Genomic DNA, 18,823 nt, shown 5'->3' with positions numbered 1-18,823 from the left:
CTCCCAGAGCAACCATGGAGACATGTGCCCGCATACGCGCCCAACACTCCCCCCCGCCCCCGTATGTCCGAGACGTACCCCCGTGTATGTACACCCCCACCCGTGTATGTACACCCCAGTACGTTCGATTCGTACCCCCACCCCTGTACGTGTCCGACCCCCATGTATGTACACCCCAGTACGTTCGAGTCGAACCCCCACCCCTGTACGTGTCGTACCACCATCAATGTACACCCCAGTACGTTCGAGTCGTACCCCCACCGCTGTACGTGTCGTACCACCGTCTATGTACACCCCAGTACGTTCGAGTCGTACCCCCACCCCTGTACGTGTCGTACCACCGTCTATGTACACCCCAGTATGTTTGATTCGTACCCCCACCCCTGTACATGTCCGACCCCCATGTATGTGCACCCCAGTACGTTCGAGTCGAACCCCCACCCCTGTACGTGTCGTACCACCGTCTATGTACACCCCAGTACGTTCGAGTCGTACCCCCACCCCTGTACGTGTTGTACCACCGTCTATGTACACCCCAGTACGTTCCATTTGTACCCCCACCCCTGTACGTGTCCGACCCCCATGTATGTACACCCCAGTACATTCGAGTCGAACCCCCACCCCTGTACGTGTTGTACCACCGTCAATGTACACCCCAGTACGTTCGAGTCGTACCCCCACCCTTGTACGTGTCGTACTACCGTCTATGTACACCCCAGTACGTTTGAGTCGTACCCCCACCCCTGTACGTGTCGTACCACCGTCTATGTACACCCCAGTACGTTCGAGTCGTACCCCCACCCCTGTACGTGTCGTACCACCGTCTATGTACACCCCAGTATGTTCGATTCGTACCCCCACCCCTGTACGTGTCCGACCCCATGTATGTACACCCCAGTACGTTCGAGTCGAACCCTTACCCCTGTACGTGTTGTACCACCGTCTATGTACACCCCAGTACGTTCGAGTCGTACCCCCACCCCTGTACGTGTCGTACCACCGTCCATGCACACCCCAGTACGTTCGAGTCGTACCCCCACCCCTGTACGTGTCGCACCACCGTCTATGTATACCCCAGTACGTTCGAGTCGAACCCCCACCCCTGTACGTGTCGTACCACCGTCAATGTACACCCCAGTACTTTCGAGTCATACCCCCACCCCTGTACGTGTCGTACCACCGTCTATGTACACCCCAGTACGTTCGAGTCCTACCCCCACCCCTGTACGTGTCGTACCACCGTCTATGTACACCCCAGTACGTTCCCGTCGCACCCCCAACACAACCTCCTAAGTACGGAGCGCACCCCACTCTAAACATGGCCAACAAACACTAAAAAAACACATCCACTGACCTGCAACTGCCAAAAACAAACAGAGGCCCAAAACACCACCACTCCTTATAACACACCCACCCAAACTTCAAACACAGCCACACCCACCCATGGACCAATAAAAAGGGCCCACACACACAAACCATGAGCCTTTGCAACAGACTCACTGCTGCCAGACACCACAGAACCATACTACAAGCCTCACCACACCTTACACTTGCACACCTTCACACAACCACCTCCACAAACACCTCCTCATCACATTCACACACACACACCTGCACAACCACACCCACACACCCACAACCATCCACACACACCCCCCACCATCCACAACCACACCCCTCACCATGCCCACTAACAATAATCCAAAGTTCAGTAACCGAGAGTTGGAGGTCCTTGTTGATGAAATCCTCAGAGTCGAGCCACAGCTCTTTGGAACATTGGTCAGAAACACCAGCATGGCAGCAAAAACAGCCATGTGGCAGACCATCGTCGATGCTGTGAATGCTGGTGCGGACACCAGAAGGACCAGGCAGGAATGCCAAGCCAGGTGGTACGATCTGCGGAGGAGGGTCCGAGCCAAGATGCTGGAGGAACACAACCAGGCCAACGCCACTGGAGGAGGGCCCTCCCGCAGACCCGTACACTACCAGCCCTGGGAGGAGAGGGTGATGGCCATACAGCCGGTGGAGGCAGTCGAAGGATTAGGAGGACTCCGAGACCCGGGTGAGTACACGAACAACGCACCTCACATGGGGGGGACCTCATCCACAACCAAAATCACTAACAGGCACGCAACCACCCCAACCTATCGCATGACTCAACCACACTCCATGAACACGCACATGCCACTGCCGCCACCATGCCCCATGCACCCAGCTGGACAATGTCAAGTCACAGGCCACAGAAGACACCAACACATGACACGGTAACCCTGATGGCGGGAGGGTGGGCCCCAAAAATCACATAGTGCAACTCAGAAGCAGACAACAATGTCCTCTGCCCATATGGCCCAGGTCACAGCCAGACAAACAGTGTGTCCCCACACAGGAAAGACTCGCCAGCAAATGGCGGACGCCTTGCATCAACACATGGGGGTGAAGGCACTGTTTTGCACATGACAGCAGCTAATGAACAGCCAACACTGTGAAAGAGTGGCAGCACACACAACCACAGCAGCAGCGCACACACAGACACTACACCCAATGGGTGCCTGGAGATCAGAAACAAACTCACAGCAACAAGCCAAGGGCCATTCAAAGGACTGGAAAAAGTGTGTGTCTAGGAAGCTGGGCTGAGGTGACAGATGGTGACACACAGAGGGAGGGAGAGGGGGACAGAGAGGGAGGGAGAGGGGGACAGAGAGGGAGGGAGAGGGGGACAGAGAGGGAGGGAGACACAGGGACACGGACAGAGGGAGGAGGCTGACACACGGAGGGAGGGAGAGGGGGACAGAGAGGGAGGGAGACACAGGAAGACGGACAGAGGGAGGAGGCTGACACACAGAGGGAGGGAGAGGGGGACAGAGAGGGAGGGAGACACAGGGAGAGCAAATCAGCCGTGTGGTGTGTGGGAATGTCTGCTCGTCAGCAGGTAGACTGCGTGCATGTAGCCAAGGGTGGCCAGTGCCAGAACCCCCCCTCTTCACCATGGCAAAACACAGGGCCATGTCACAACCTGTTTACGAGCACAACAACAGCTACCTGCATTATATAAGTGTGTGGATCCACTCCATGTGCACATGTACAGTGCTACACGGAAGGCGCCAATGCATGGCTCGCCACACCTGCCCACTCCACTGCTGACTGCAGTCACACTTGATGCAGCAAGTAAGACTGTGCCACACATAGTTAAAGGGGCCAAAGTGGTGCCCAAGGGACACACCCATGCACAAGTGCACTGTGAGTGGAATGCAAGACAGATCCTAATTCCAAGAGGAAAAGTGCCAACTTTGAAACTGATGAAACATGGATGTTGCATGGACCAAAATTAACATTGTCTCTCTCACACACAGGTCAACGTCGTGGTTCACCCCCCAACACTGGGGGGGAAGACTCACAGGACCCGGATCTGCGGGAGCCCGATCCCACCGGCAGTGACGACTCTCACCACTCTGTGGATGACCCCGACCGACCTGGCACCTCTGGTGTCCAACCACCTGCAGCACCTGCGTCAGGTACAACTGTGCCAACCACCACCCCCACTCCTGCCACATCCCAGGAGACACCCAGGATCCCTGCCCCACCACCACAATGCAGCCAGGCTGGCCAGGAGGGACACGGTGTCCCGGGCACCCAGGAGGAGGCAGGCGACAACGCCAATGCCACCCCTCAGGGGTCCCGGAGACCCGATGTACCCACAAGGGCAGGCCAGGTGCAAGTGGGCAGGGGTGGTGGGAGTGGAGGACGGCGGAGGCGCGATCCTGACCAGTTGGCTGGGGAACCGGTATTTGCCCATGTCCGTAACATCATGGACACATACCGGCAGGACACCACGGGCATGGCCCAGGTTGTGTCCACCCTCAATGAGATCAAGGGGACCCTCGATGAGATAAAGACCCAGCAGGCCCAGCAACATGCGGAGCAACATGCCTGTCTACTGCAACACCAACGGAGGATGGAGGACAGACAGGCTGAGCAAGTGACGGTGTTCCAGGGGATTCACGATACACTCCGTCGGATGGCCGACAACATGGGCAACCCTCCCTGTGCCAGACAGCGTAGAACATCACCACCCACAGGGAGGGATCAGGAGGAGGAGGAGACATCCGACGGAGCATCCCAAACATCGTCACGGCCTGCTGCTGAGGGTCCCCGCAGGAGGCCGGGTCGTCCACGGAAAGGACCGTGAGGGTCGGCGCTACATCACCATCTCCCAGGACACCTGGCCTGGCACCTGGCCCACTGGAGCAACAGCATCACAGCATCAAGAGACATTCTCTGCCACATGGCCCTGCTGGTCACTGTCTGACCAATGTTGACAAAGACTGTGGCATGGACTATGAGGATTTCCAATGGCAAGGACACCAACTCCCCTACTGAACTTTGGATTCCAAACTCCTGGAAAGCCCCTCACTTTATCCCCCCGCCCCAAAAATAAAAATTCACACCATGAAGAGAAGATGCCTGCTGGTTGCATTATTACCTTACATGTGTGTTGTAAAGTCTAAACATGCCTGAGCTCTCTTTTGACTCCAACCATCCACACCCTGGGGCCTGAGTCTGGCACAGGACACACGGGTCACAGTGTATTAGTCAAGACAGACATGGAGCACCATACACACCCGTGATGGGCCCAACCAGCTGAGGGGGTGGCCGCACAACCGTGCTGACAGACACATTGAGTACAGCAACAGTCATGCGCAGAGGTCAGGCATCATGTCCAGGGTCCTGGGGGGCACCCAGGTATGTGTAGACAGGTGGCAGAACCATGTCCTGCAAGCTTGAGTCCGGTGGATGCAGAGAATGGGGGCCTGGCCAACGTTGGATGCATGGGGATGGCACATGTCACAATACCCACACAGTCATGGACATCATGCCCAATACACAGTCTCAGCCCACACACACAGCTTGCATCTTGCTACTCGACACATCGACACATAGCCACTATCAGGGAAAACCATGCCAGACATGCTGGATGCACTGTGGCAACACACCAGCATTGACGGAGAAGAGGCACCTTGGAGGCATAGGGACACCTTTATTAGTCATGTTTTCGGAATTGCAGAGGCAACTTGAAGTACACATGAACACATCTTGTGGAGTAACATGTGGGTCCAACACTGGATCCCCCCTTCTGCAGCACAAATGCATGTTAGCCATGGAACTGGCACACAATTGTCGGCTAACAGCTAAACACCCACAGCTGCTCACGGAGAGACTGCCATACACCATTGATCCGCTGATGTGGAAGTCCCACACCATGTCAAGCCAATGCTAACCGTATGTGTCCGAGGGCAGTGTCACACACATTGATGCCTTCATCACAATCCACTATCCCATCACTGATGACTGTCAACCAGGCAGACCATCTATTCAGATGTACACAGCTGCATGTCATGTCCCATGGTGATGCTACATGGCTGCAGAGGAACCAAACATCGACAGGGGCAGTGTGCATACATCATGAACAACTGCCACACCCAATACACCCCTGATGCATCCCTTACCCTATGGAGACTTCCAAACGTGTCCGTGCCTGTAACGCTGAGTCAGCCCACGATGACGTGTCCATGAGGAATAGCAGTGCCACAACAATGCAAGCAGCAGACGGCATGCGCAAGTACCTGGGGAAGAGAGACACACAAGAAGTCAGCCACAAAAAGCACAGCCACTTGCATGTGCATTTACTCGACACATGTATGGATGACAACATGCTAGTTCACAATTATGACTGGGGAAATACAACCATCACTGGCACCATCACTCCAGTGACACACCCACACACACCTCTGACTCACGTGCCATACATGCAGGTGGAGACACACATCACAACACATGCCACACGGGGACCAATGCGTGCACACTCAGACACTGGTACTCACCACTAAGCAAAGAAGTCGCGTATGAGCCGAGTCCGGATGTCCTCTTGCGGCTCCACATCCTCCACATCACTAGCCCCATTGCCAAGCCCTTCGTCCTGCACGGGTGGATGGTCCTCGTCATGTTGATCCAGGATGAGTGGGACAGCTTTCTCAACTGCCATGTTGTGCAGCATGCAGCAGACCATGAAGATTTTGCAGACCTTCGCAGGGGCATATGGGAGCGCGCCGCCGGTCTTGTGGAGGCACCGAAATCGGCTCTTCAGCAGGCCAAACGTCCTCTCTATTACTCGCCTTGTCCGGCCATGGGCGGTGTTGTAGCGGAGCTGGGCCGGCGTGATGGGGTTGCGGAGAGGTGTGAGCAGCCTTGGCATGTTGAGATAGCCAGCGTCCCCTACATGGGAAGCACATGGACATCGTTAGAAGTGGTGAAGCGGTCGTGCTGGTAGGCTATGCAAAATACAGGACAGACAGACTGTACCCACCAACAACACATGCTCTTTCGTTGCGCAGCTGCATCATCATTTCAGGCATCCTGCTACGCCTCATGATGTAGGCATCGTGTGCTGATCCTGGAAAACGAGCACAGACATGTGAAATCACCATGTTGGACTGACACACCACAAGGGCATTGATGGAGTGGTAGTGCTTCCGATTGCGGTACGCCACCTCCCGTGCGTGTGGTGGTACCAAAGCTACATGTGTCCCATCTATGGACCCAATGACATGGGGCATCCCTCCCAGGGCATAGAATCCACGCTTGACCGCAGTCAACTGTTCAGGGGTTGGGAACTTGATGAAGTCATCTAGGTGAATCAACATGGCCTCTAAGAAATCATGCAGCACACGGCAGAACATGCTCTGGGACATGCCACCAACATGAGCTATGGTATATTGAAAGGTACCCGTGGCAAGAAAATGTAGGGCAGCCATTACCTTCAGCTGGGGTGTCAGTGCCGTAGGATACCTGTGCTGCGGTTGCAGGTGTGGTGCCAGTCTCGCCGTCAACTCCAGAATCAACGGTTGGGGGAAGCGGTAGCACCGGATGCTGTCATTCTCCCGCATGGCAGCCAAGTCCGGAATTGGTCGGGCAAGAGGCAGCGCTCTGCAGTAATTTGGAAGTGACAAGGAAGAGTGAGTGCACTACGACAACAATTCATATTTACTGAGCACATGTTAATCTGTCAATACACATATGCTACATAGGGAGTCAGGTATGTGCTACATGCCCAGGACACGTATGAATGGAAGGTGACACTCCTACCAAGACCCAGCTACACACAGAGATTGAGAACCTCCCCATGCCATGCCATGGGAATAGCTGTGTCCCAGTGCAAGTGAACAGCCAGACGCAAGACAGGAGTGACATACGCCCACACATCAGCAGAAGTAGGATGCCGATTGCAGAGACTGGTAGCGGAACACTAGAGCCACAGGTCACATGACATTACACTAGGACAGCCCACACACCTTGCCATGAAGGTGCACATGTCATGACTCACCACACATTCATTGTGAGGATGCAGACATGTCCTTGTCATGCTACTCCGTGTCCTATGCATACATGTGCACCTCACATCCGATACCACATGTGGCATGGTGTGCGGAACAGTGTGCAATGTCAATCTACACACAGACACATGTTGGTTGCTGCAACAGCTGCAGCTTTTGAGGGTGCTCCAACATCAACCTGATGGGAAGCCCCCACACATACATGACATAGTCACATTGTGCACCGTGGGTAGTGACAAGTCAGGTGTGTTAACCCCTGTACCGGCCATCAGGGGACACTTCCGTGTGTTGGTGTCCGTGCCATGCTAGTGACGCTCACCCCAAGTGTGCAGTACGACATGCACACATGTCAAAGGAGTCAAGGGCATGCCTGGCACACATAGCACCGTCACACAGTACATCTGTACACATCTCATCATACACCTGGTGCCTTCTCGACTCAGGAGTAATGTTCCACATCACAGGCCGTCACACCTGTGCCCCACACATGTAGTAATGCACAGACGATGCCTTGATGTCAATTAATTGACAAGTATATCCATTCATGGACAAGTATGTCCATCCATGGACAAGTATGTCCGCCCTATCCCTACCTGTGTGCCGCCTGTCACCACTGTGATGTGTGAAAACCGCCGTACTGCTGCAAAGAGGGCCTGTGTACGTTCCCATATCACTATGGGAGTGCTGCCGTATGTGTACCCATCGTGATGGCGAGCGTACAGGCATGTGTACGGCCCGTACCACTACGAGTACGCATACGCAAGAACACCCATAGTGGTAGGGCCGTACGCACGCCTGTACGCTCCCTATCACTATGGGTGTCCTCGCGTATGCGTACTCGTAGTGGTACGGGCCGTACACACGCCTGTACGCTCACTATCACTACTTGTACGCATACGCGAGGACACCCATAGTGATAGTGAGCGTACAGGCATGTGTACGGCCCGTACCACTACGAGTACGCATACACGAGGCCACCCATAGTGATAGGGAGCGTACAGGCGTGTGTACGGCCCGTACCACTACGAGTACGCATACGCGAGAACACCCATAGTGATAGTGAAAGTAGGCACGCGTGTACGGGCCGTTGCAATGCATTTGGGGTGCCCTAGGGCCCTGGAACGCACCGTACCTGTGTGTGAAGCTCCAAATTACATAGGGGACACATGAGGGACAAGTATTAAGGCCTACATGCATGCTGGTTGTCATGGAGACCAAGTTCAAATTTTGAATTTGTTCTGGAAGGTGCACAGCAGAAGTCAGTTGGAATTAATCTACTTTGTTGCAATGTGTTTGTGGGGCTGACATCATGCAGGAGAATAAAACCGATAGAGAACACACAGACTGCTAGGTTTGAAGGGATTGGAGGAAACATAGGATGCAAATGTGAGTGACCAATCACTCTGTACTCCTGTGCATGAGATGGGCCAGCAAGGCAGATAAAAGGCAGCCAGGTCCCATGAGGGAGCACTTGCCTGCACATCTTTGTATTCCACGACCCAGCTGCTGCTACTGATTCCCTGGAACCATGTCAAGGGCTGTGGAGAGGTCACAGCCATTCACCCTGGAGGAGAACATGGCTTTGGTGGATGTGATCCTCCCACGGTACCCCATGATGTATGGGCGACCAGGTTATCAGGTGAGTGCAGTGTCCACTGGCACAGACTGTGTCCCTTTTTAGTGACTGTGACTTCTGCCATTGTGTCCAGGTGTGACACACATGCTATGTACTGTAGGGGGTGTCCCAGGGGGGGAATGCCTGATGTCTCCCAGCAGTGCCCTGAGACAGGAGGGGTGGGTGCCTATCACTCCCAGCAGTGCCCTGAGACAGTAGGGGTGGGGGCCTATCACTCCCAGCAGTGCCCAGACACAGGAGGGGTGTGTGCAGAGTCCTCCCAGCAGTGCCCTGAGACAGGAGGGGTGGGTGCCTATGACTCCCAGCAGTGCCCTGAGACAGGAGGGGTGGGGGCCTATCACTCCCAGCAGTGCCCTGAGACAGGGGGGGTGGGGGCCTATCACTCCCAGCAGTGCCCTGAGACAGGAGGGGTGGGGGCCTATCACTCCCAGCAGTGCCCAGACACAGGAGGGGTGTGTGCAGAGTCCTCCCAGCAGTGCCCTGAGACAGGAGGGGTGGGTGCCTATCACTCCCAGCAGTGCCCTGAGACAGGAGGGGTGGGGGCCTATCACTCCCAGCAGTGCCCTGAGACAGTAGGGGTGGGGGCCTATCACTCCCAGCAGTGCCCTGAGACAGGAGGGGTGGGGGCCTATCACTCCCAGCAGTGCCCTGAGACAGGAGGGGTGGGGGCCTATCACTCCCAGCAGTGCCCTGAGACAGGAGGGGTGGGTGCCTATCACTCCCAGCAGTGCCCTGAGACAGGAGGGGTGGGGGCCTATCACTCCCAGCAGTGCCCTGAGACAGTAGGGGTGGGGGCCTATCACTCCCAGCAGTGCCCTGAGACAGGAGGGGTGGGGGCCTATCACTCCCAGCAGTGCCCTGAGACAGGAGGGGTGGGGGCCTATCACTCCCAGCAGTGTCCTGAGACAGGAGGGGTGGGTGCCTATCACTCCCAGCTGTGCCCTGAGACAGTAGGGGTGGGGGCCTATCACTCCCAGCAGTGCCCAGACACAGGAGGGGTGTGTGCAGAGTCCTCCCAGCAGTGCCCTGAGACAGGAGGGGTGGGTGCCTATCACTCCCAGCAGTGCCCTGAGACAGGAGGGGTGGGGGCCTATCACTCCCAGCAGTGCCCTGAGACAGGAGGGGTGGGGGCCTATCACTCCCAGCAGTGCCCTGAGACAGGAGGGGTGGGGGCCTATCACTCCCAGCAGTGCCCTGAGACAGGAGGGATGGGTGTGATGCACAGTGTGAGCCTGGATCATTGATTGTGTAGTTGCCCTCATTCCACCTGTGTCCTTTCAATGGCACGTACTGCTTTTGGCCTTCCCCCACAGGATCATGTCCCTATGACAAAGTTTCAATGCGTTGGATGCACACTATGCCTTGTTGTAAACAGCAAATGTGTTCTAATCTGTGTCCCCGTGACATGTGCAAGGTGTATTGATGTAGTGTCACTTGTTCATCCTCACAGGTAGACGCCTCTGCCAAGGAGCAGATATGGCTGGACGCCGTCAGCGCCGTGAGGAGTGTGGATGGTCGGAGGCGGCACCTGTCCCAGGTGAGGAAACGCTGGCAGGATATCCGGTGCTGGACGCGGAGGATCGCACGGGTCCTGCTGGGGGACTCACCTGAGAGCCACAAGAACCGCGGGCGCCGCCGTCTCTCCCACATCCAGAAACGTGTGCTGGCGGTGGTCTTTCCTGACTTGGACAGGCATCTACAGGACATGCAGCAGCCGGAAGGGGGTAGGTACATGTGTGTGTTTGTTGTGTTTCACCAGCATTTGTAAGTGCACTGTTCCATGGATACACTTCCAGGGTTTATGGTGCTGTGCAGATCCTGTTCCCCACAGTATTGCAGTGCTCTCCTGCCTCCCTTCCCCTCCTTGCAATGTGTTCCCTGGTCTGTGTGTAGTCACTCCATCACAAGGTTATGTAGCCTGACACCTTCTCCAAGTGTACAATGCCTGCAGCATCATGTGTGGGGGTGGTGTGTAACAGGTTTTGTGACCTTGCCTGTGCCCTGTCCAGTTCTGGACTTGTGGGTTCCATGTCAGTTGGCACTAATGCTGAGTCCAGATATAGGAGTTAATCTCTCGAGTGCCAGGCCTTCCAGCAGGCATGTCCCATGTGGTGGCCTGTGACATGATGTACATGAGTGTGCCTTAGCCATAGTGCAGGGATGTTAGCGTGAGTTGCAGTCATTCCCATTCAGGAGCATGGAGTTGTGTGGCCACTACTGTCCCCAGGGGCATCTTTTCCTAGGTATCATGTGTGTAATCCGAGAATGTCGGCAATCTCTGTGTCTACAGCATAGGTTGTGCTCTGTGCCATTGTCCCCTGGCACCATGTTTCTTGACGTGAGATGTATTACAAGTGTCCACTGTCCAGCCTGACCTGATTTTCCAAGTACATACTCACGGTGGCCATTGCCTGTGTGTCTTGTAGCAATCATCTGATGATGCCCATTTGTACATGATTCTTTGGACAGGCGCACCTTGGGTATTTGGTGTGCAATCTTGAATTATTGCATCCCATGTGTATTTCACCCAGACTAAGAGATGTAAGTGCTTCCTGTGTCTCCACAGATTTGTCTCATGTAGGGGGGGGGGGTGGGGCGGCCATGGCCTACATGTCAAGACCTGTCATCTCCTTGCTCGGACTGGCCAGTGTTAGGCCTGGGCGGCAAATTCCGTTCCGTTCGCGGAATTTGCGGAATTTGGGTAATTTCGCGTTCCGCGGAGAACGCGAAATTGCCCAAAAATCTGCGTTCCGCGACTTCGTGAAATTTTTTGCTTGTTCGCGTTCTCAATATGCGTGTTCGCGAGATATTTCACCCCGAGCACGCAAACAGCGATCGCGAACAGGAAAAAAGTATCGCGAACAAGCAATTCCGCGTGTTCGCGGAATTTCTGCGTGTTCGCGGAGATTTTTTACCGTTTAGCGGAGATTTGCGTAACGCGATTCCGCGAATTCCGCCCACCCCTAGCCAGTGTGTGATGTTTGTCTGGACATACACTCAAGGTGCAGCATGCCAGTCAGGGTGGGCATGTTATCAGTATTACCTATGCTGCATGTGCCTCTAGTTCCTGGATTTGGTCCCTGCTCATCCCAATTTCCTGCCACGCTGTGTGGTGCAGATGCAGTGCTGTATTGTCCCCAGGGCCTTGCTCCTCAGTCAGAATACCATGTCATCTCATTTGCTATTGTGTCATGCTCTCCATAGTTTTTCCATGGCATGGTGGGTCACACAACTGTGTCTTGCAGGGCCTACGTATGTACCTTGTTTTGTAGTTGTAACTCATCCTTTGTTTCAGGCTATGCACTGTAACCTACGTAGATTTGACTCATGTGACATATGTATACAGGTGTATGATTAATTTCTGTCTCTTCACCCTGCCCACAGCATCGTCGGGGGACACGGAGGGAGACATGGACACAGACGGCGCGGAGGGACCAAGCAGCAGTGCCAGCGGTGACATCGGGGCTGGCACTTCGAGTGGGACTGAGGCGGAGGAGAGTGAACCCGGGGACCTGTCGACTGGCACAACAGAGTATGAAGCTGACGGGTCCGAGGATGATCTCTCCGAGTGGGCGGTGGCTGCACCACCATCTGACAGCAGCCCTACATCTGGCACTGCCCCCTCCATTGGCATCAGCCACCTCCAACGTGCTCGTGTCCCTTCCCAACGTGCCCGGTCACCACATGTCTCCTTCCTGCCAGGCACCGCACCCCCTGCCCCTGTCTCCACTGCTGCCGCCAATGCTGAGTCTGTGGACATCCAGCGGCAGTTGCAGATTGGTCAGACTGTGATCCTTAATGTCCTCCATGGCCACAGCCAGGTCCTCAACAACATGGAGGCATACTTGGAGGGCATTCAGTCATCGCAAGCTGACCAACGCAACTTGCTGAGGTCCATAGACTCCACACTGACTGCAGCAGTGGGTCTCCTGCAGCGCTACGTCCCACCCCCTACCCCTGCTCCTTCCACAATTCCCACTCCCATGCCTGTCCCACATACACCCAGACGTAAGCATGCACCCACCACAACAGACACAGGCACCACACCAGCAGGGAAGGTCCGCCGCACACCTCCTGACACGCACACACAGGGTGCAGTAGGCACACCCACTGGGTCGGGGGACAACGTGTGACACGCAGCCAGAGTGGGAGTCCGCATTCCACCCAATCCACTCCCTCCAAATCCCCTCCCCTCAGCTCTCCTGGCCACATCTCCCCCAAAGAATCCTTCATGGCCGCTCGGTCCCTGAGCCCCACAGTGACACCACCCCGCAAGCGGTCAAGGAGGTCCCCGGTCAGGGTGCTTGAGTCCCCCCCTGTCCACACCCTCCCCCAGTGGCGCTGCGACCCATCCCTCTGACCCCCCCCCCTCCTTGGGGCCTGTGGTTCCTTCGGGTGCAGGGGAGTCCCTGGAGGACCTTGCTAAGGTGTGCAGCGAGATCCTGGCCTCCGCCTTTGGCCCTGCCCCACCCCCTGTGGTGGAGTCCTCCATCCCTGCACCCACGACACCTACCCTTCACCCTCCTGTCCCTGCGGTGCCTGTTTCTTCACCCCACATGATGCCCTCACCCCTGTGGAAGACAACGGATTGTAACTGTGCAGGCAAGCTAGGGGACACGCATCCCACTGTGTCCCCCATCCAGCTGGGACTCCTGGACTGCCCTATGGCCTTTGTTAATATTGGACTTACGTCATACTAGTTTTTTGCTCATGCTGAATAAAGCTATTTATTTTTTGCCCTTGGAACACTCCTGCATTGCTGGCATTGCTGTTGGTGGGGCTGCTACATGGTTGTGGGTGTTGGTCATGTGTTGGGTGTGTGGGAAATGTAGTAGTGTGCTGCTCATAGGGGGGACCCTGGGATCTGTGTGCCATCACACGGTGTTAGCTACCTTTCTCCATTCATGTAAGCAGTTGCTGCATGTTGCAATTGTCCCAAGGTGTATTCCTTCCTCTGTGTACCCTGACTTCTTCCCTGCAGGGTGTCCCCTGACTTTGGCACAGAGCTGTGTGTCCATTGGCTGGGTGTGTGACGTAGTCCTTCACCTTTGCACATGCATGCTGAGCGATGTCTCCACCTGCATCATTCGTGGCATCCTTGGTAGTCATTGTACTTGTGTATGTGGCCTATTGACATGACTTCATGTGTACATGTTTTCTTTTCTGCGCTATGCATGCGTATACTCCCAGCCTCGCACACATGTGGTACATGTACTGCAGGGTCTTTGTGCACCTGACTGACATTTGTGGGCATGGTATCTGTGACTACTCCACACTTTGCGTTCCATGGGCACTGCTGGGAGTGATGGGCACCCACCCCTCCTGTCTCAGGGCACTGCTGGGAGTGATAGGCCCCCACCCCTCCTGTCTCAGGGCACTGCTGGGAGGACTCTGCACCCACCCCTCCTGTGTCTGGGCACTGCTGGGAGTGATAGGCCCCCACCCCTCCTGTCTCTGGGCACTGCTGGGAGGACTCTGCACCCACCCCTCCTGTCTCAGGGCACTGCTGGGAGGACTCTGCACACACCCCTCCTGTGTCTGGGCACTGCTGGGAGGACTCTGCACACACCCCTCCTGCCTCTGGGCACTGCTGGGAGGGCTCTGCATCCACCCCTCCTGTCTCAGGGCACTGCTGGGAGTGATAGGCACCCACCCCTCCTGTCTCAGAGCACTGCTGGGAGGACTCTGCACACACCCCTCCTGCGTCTGGGCACTGCTGGGAGGACTCTGCACACACCCCTCCTGCCTCTGGGCACTGCTGGGAGGACTCTGCACACACCCCTCCTGCGTCTGGGCACTGCTGGGAGGACTCTGCACACACCCCTCCTGCCTCTGGGCACTGCTGGGAGGACTCTGCACCCACCCCTCCTGTCTCAGGGCACTGCTAGGAGTGATAGGTACCCACCCCTCCTGTCTCAGGGCACTGCTGGGAGGACTCTGCACACACCCCTCCTGCGTCTGGGCACTGCTGGAAGGACTCTACACACACCCCTCCTGCCTCTGGGCACTGCTGGGAGGACTCTGCACCCACCCCTCCTGTCTCAGGGCACTGCTGGGAGTGATAGCCACCCACCCCTCCTGTCTCAGGGCACTGCTGGGAGTGATAGGCCCCCGCCCCTCCTGTCTCAGGGCACTGCTGGGAGGACTCTGCACCCACCCCTCCTGTCTCAGGGCACTGCTGGGAGTGATAGGCACCCACCCCTCCTGTCTCAGGGCACTGCTGGGAGGACTCTGCACACACCCCTCATGCGTCTGGGCACTGCTGGGAGGAATCTGCACACACCCCTCCTGCCTCTGGGCACTGCTGGGAGGACTCTGCACCCACCCCTCCTGTCTCAGGGCACTGCTGGGAGGACTCTGCACACACCCCTCCTGTGTCTGGGGACTGCTGGGAGTGATAGGCTCCCACCCCTACTGTCTCAGGGCACTGCTGGGAGTGATAGGCCCCCACCCCTCCTGTCTCAGGGCACTGCTGGGAGGACTCTGCACACACCCCTCCTGCCTCTGGGCACTGCTGGGAGGACTCTGCACCCACCCCTCCTGTCTCAGGGCACTGCTGGGAGTGATAGGCACCCACCCCTCCTGTCTCAGGGCACTGCTGGGAGTGATAGGCCCCCACCCCTCCTGTCTCAGGGCACTGCTGGGAGGACTCTGCACCCACCCCTCCTGTCTCAGGGCACTGCTGGGAGTGATAGGCACCCACCCCTCCTGTCTCAGGGCACTGCTGGGAGGACTCTGCACACACCCCTCCTGCACCTGGGCACTGCTGGGAGGACTCTGCACACACCCCTCCTGCCTCTGGGCACTGCTGGGAGGACTCTGCACCCACCCCTCCTGTCTCAGGGCACTGCTGGGAGGACTCTGTACACACCCCTCCTGCGTCTGGGCACTGCTGGGAATGATAGGCCCCCACCCCTACTGTCTCAGGGCACTGCTGGGAGTGATAGGCCCCCACCCCTCCTGTCTCAGGGCACTGCTGGGAGGACTCTGCACACACCACTCTTGTGACTGGGCACTGCTGGGAGGACTCTGCACCCACCCCTCCTGTGTCTGGGCACTGCTGGGAGTGATAGGCCCCCACCCCTCCTGTCTCTGGGCACTGCTGGGAGGACTCTGCACCCACCCCTCCTGTCTCAGGGCACTGCTGGGAGGACTCTGCACCCACCTCTCCAATTTCACAATATGTACGCTCATGACATACACGGATGTGGGTACGCTCCATGCATTCGAGGTGGGGGTACGTGTCTTACTTACACTGTTGGGGTGGGGCTACGCTCCACGCATTCGAGGTGAGGGTATGCGTCTTACTTACACTGTTGGGGTGGGGGTACGCTCCATACGTACGCGGGTGGGGGTACGGGTCGTACTTACACTGTTGGGGTGGGGGTACGCTCCATACGTACACGGGTGGGGGTACGGGTCGTACTTACACTGTTGGGGTGGGGGTAGGCTCCATACGTACGCGGGTGTGGGTACGGGTCGTACTTACACTGTTGGGGTGGGGGTAGGCTCCATATGTACGCGGGTGTGGGTACGGGTCGTACTTACACTGTTGGGGTGGGGGTACGCTCCATACGTACGCGGGTGTGGGTACGGGTCGTACTTACACTGTTGGGGTGGGGGTACGCTCCATACGTACACGGGTGGGGGTACAGGTCGTACTTACACTGTTGGGGTGGGGGTACGCTCCATACGTACGCGGGTGGGGGTACGGGTCGTACTTATACTGTTGGGGTGGGGGTACGCTCCATACGTACGCGGGTGGGGGTACGCGTCGTACTTACACTGTTGGGGTGGAGGTACGCTCCATACGTACGCGGGTGGGGGTACGTGTCGTACTTACACTGTTGGGGTGGGGGTACGCTCCATACGTACGCGGGTGGGGTACGGGTCGTACTTACACTGTTGGGGTGGGGGTACGCTCCATACGTACGCGGGTGGGGGTACGGGTCGTACTTACACTGTTGGGGTGGGGGTAGGCTCCATACGTACGCGGGTGTGGGTACGGGTCGTACTTACACTGTTGGGGTGGGGGTACGCTCCATATGTACGCGGGTGTGGGTACGGGTCGTACTTACACTGTTGGGGTGGGGGTACGCTCCATACGTACGTGGGTGGGGGTAGGGTCCATACATATCCGTCCCCACACTATGTGATGCTTGTGCGGCCCGTACCCAGGCCTTTGCCACGTGGGTACGAGCCATCCCGCCATTGACGGGGTGACGTGGGTGTGGGCGTGGTACGACTCGTACCCACGCTCTTCAGGCGTGGGTACGGGACGTACCTGTCTGGTTGTGTTGCCGGTTCGCGTCGTGACGGACTTCCGTTGTGGCGGTCGCTGGCTTAGCCCGACACGCCCCCACCCCCTCGTAGTGACCAGGGCATGGGAGTCAGGTATGTCCAGGGCATGTGTCCTGTGTGACTTTGGTGGGGGGTTTGTGGCCTGCCCTGGTCCTGCCACCCCCACCCCACCCCAATTTCCCCCCTCCCTTAGTTGTTCTGACCTTCTGCGGCGTCTGCGTCTGAACCTGTAGAGGAGGTCGACTGCTATGAGGGCCGGGATGACACGTAGGTTCGGGTCCATGTCTGTCCGTCGCGTACGGGTCCTCCTTGTTCGCGTCGTCCTGTCTGTCCGTCGCGTACAGGTCCTCCTTGATCGCGTCGTCCTGTCTGTCCGTCGCGTACTGGTACTCCTTGTTCGCGTCGTCCTGTCTGTCCGTCGCGTACTGGTCCTCCTTGTTTGCGTCGTCCTGTCTGTCCGTCGCGTACTGGTAGTCCTTGTTCGCGTCATCCTGATTTCCCGGCAGTTTTTGGCAGCCGGAAAATATTCACCGTGCGGGATGTCGTCGGTGCGAATCGTAATTCCTGGTTCGTGAATGGCAGGCTGCGAGCGTCCCGACGTCAGGTCGGCGCTTTCCCGGATCGCATTTGTAGGTTTATTCTGTTCGGTCGGGGTTTTTTGCAATTCGTACGGAAATGGTGTTCCCGTGCGAATCGTAATTCCATGTTTGTAAATTTTGACGACCGGGTACACGTCGGACGGAGAATATACTCCGTCCGACGGTTCGTACCCGGTTTTTACCGGATCGTAATTGGCACCAATGTGTCTACATCTATCACAAGCATGACTTATTATTACCATACAGCATGCGAATTTTCATAGGCTGGCAAAACCAAGGGACATATTTGAAAGAACTTAACAACGCTGTAGTGTACATTTTTTGACGTTACGGCAGCTTTTTACAAAGTGCTGCTAAGTAAGTAAAGCAGCACTTTTTCAGCATAAACAGGACTTCGTGAAATTGAGATGCAAGGTAGGTGTTTCAGTGAAAAAACTGCCGCTAACCTCACTTTGCTATATTTACAATGAAAATCTCATCCATTGATAACCACCCAAAACTGCTGTTAAGTCCAGTTAGCGGCAGGTTTTTTGGACCAAACAAATGGTGCAAACAAACCTGTATAAGGAAGACAATCCCAGACCCTCATTGGCAATCTCAACAACATCATAGCGGTACTACTCTTGCAACTTGGAGCCCAAACAAGACCACCACCACCACCTCCACCACCAGAGGCAACATCGCAGAAAAGAGCAGGTCTACCGCCAATGTATCACCCTCATACACCTCCGGCCAGAGGAGGTGATAGCCCATTACAGGCTTACAAGTTCCTCCATCCTCCAACTACTCAACCAGATAGCGCCAAGTTGGCAGACCTCATCCCAGCACCAGCACTAACATCCCTCTGCACACCAAGCTACTTGCTGTGGTGCACATGTTGGCTTCAGGCACTTATCATC

This window comes from Triturus cristatus, chromosome 5_2, assembly GCF_964204655.1.
Source record: "Triturus cristatus chromosome 5_2, aTriCri1.1, whole genome shotgun sequence".
Taxonomy (NCBI): Eukaryota; Metazoa; Chordata; class Amphibia; order Caudata; family Salamandridae; genus Triturus; species Triturus cristatus.
The sequence above is the reverse complement of the archived record's forward strand: the minus strand, read 5'-3'. Positions refer to the sequence as shown.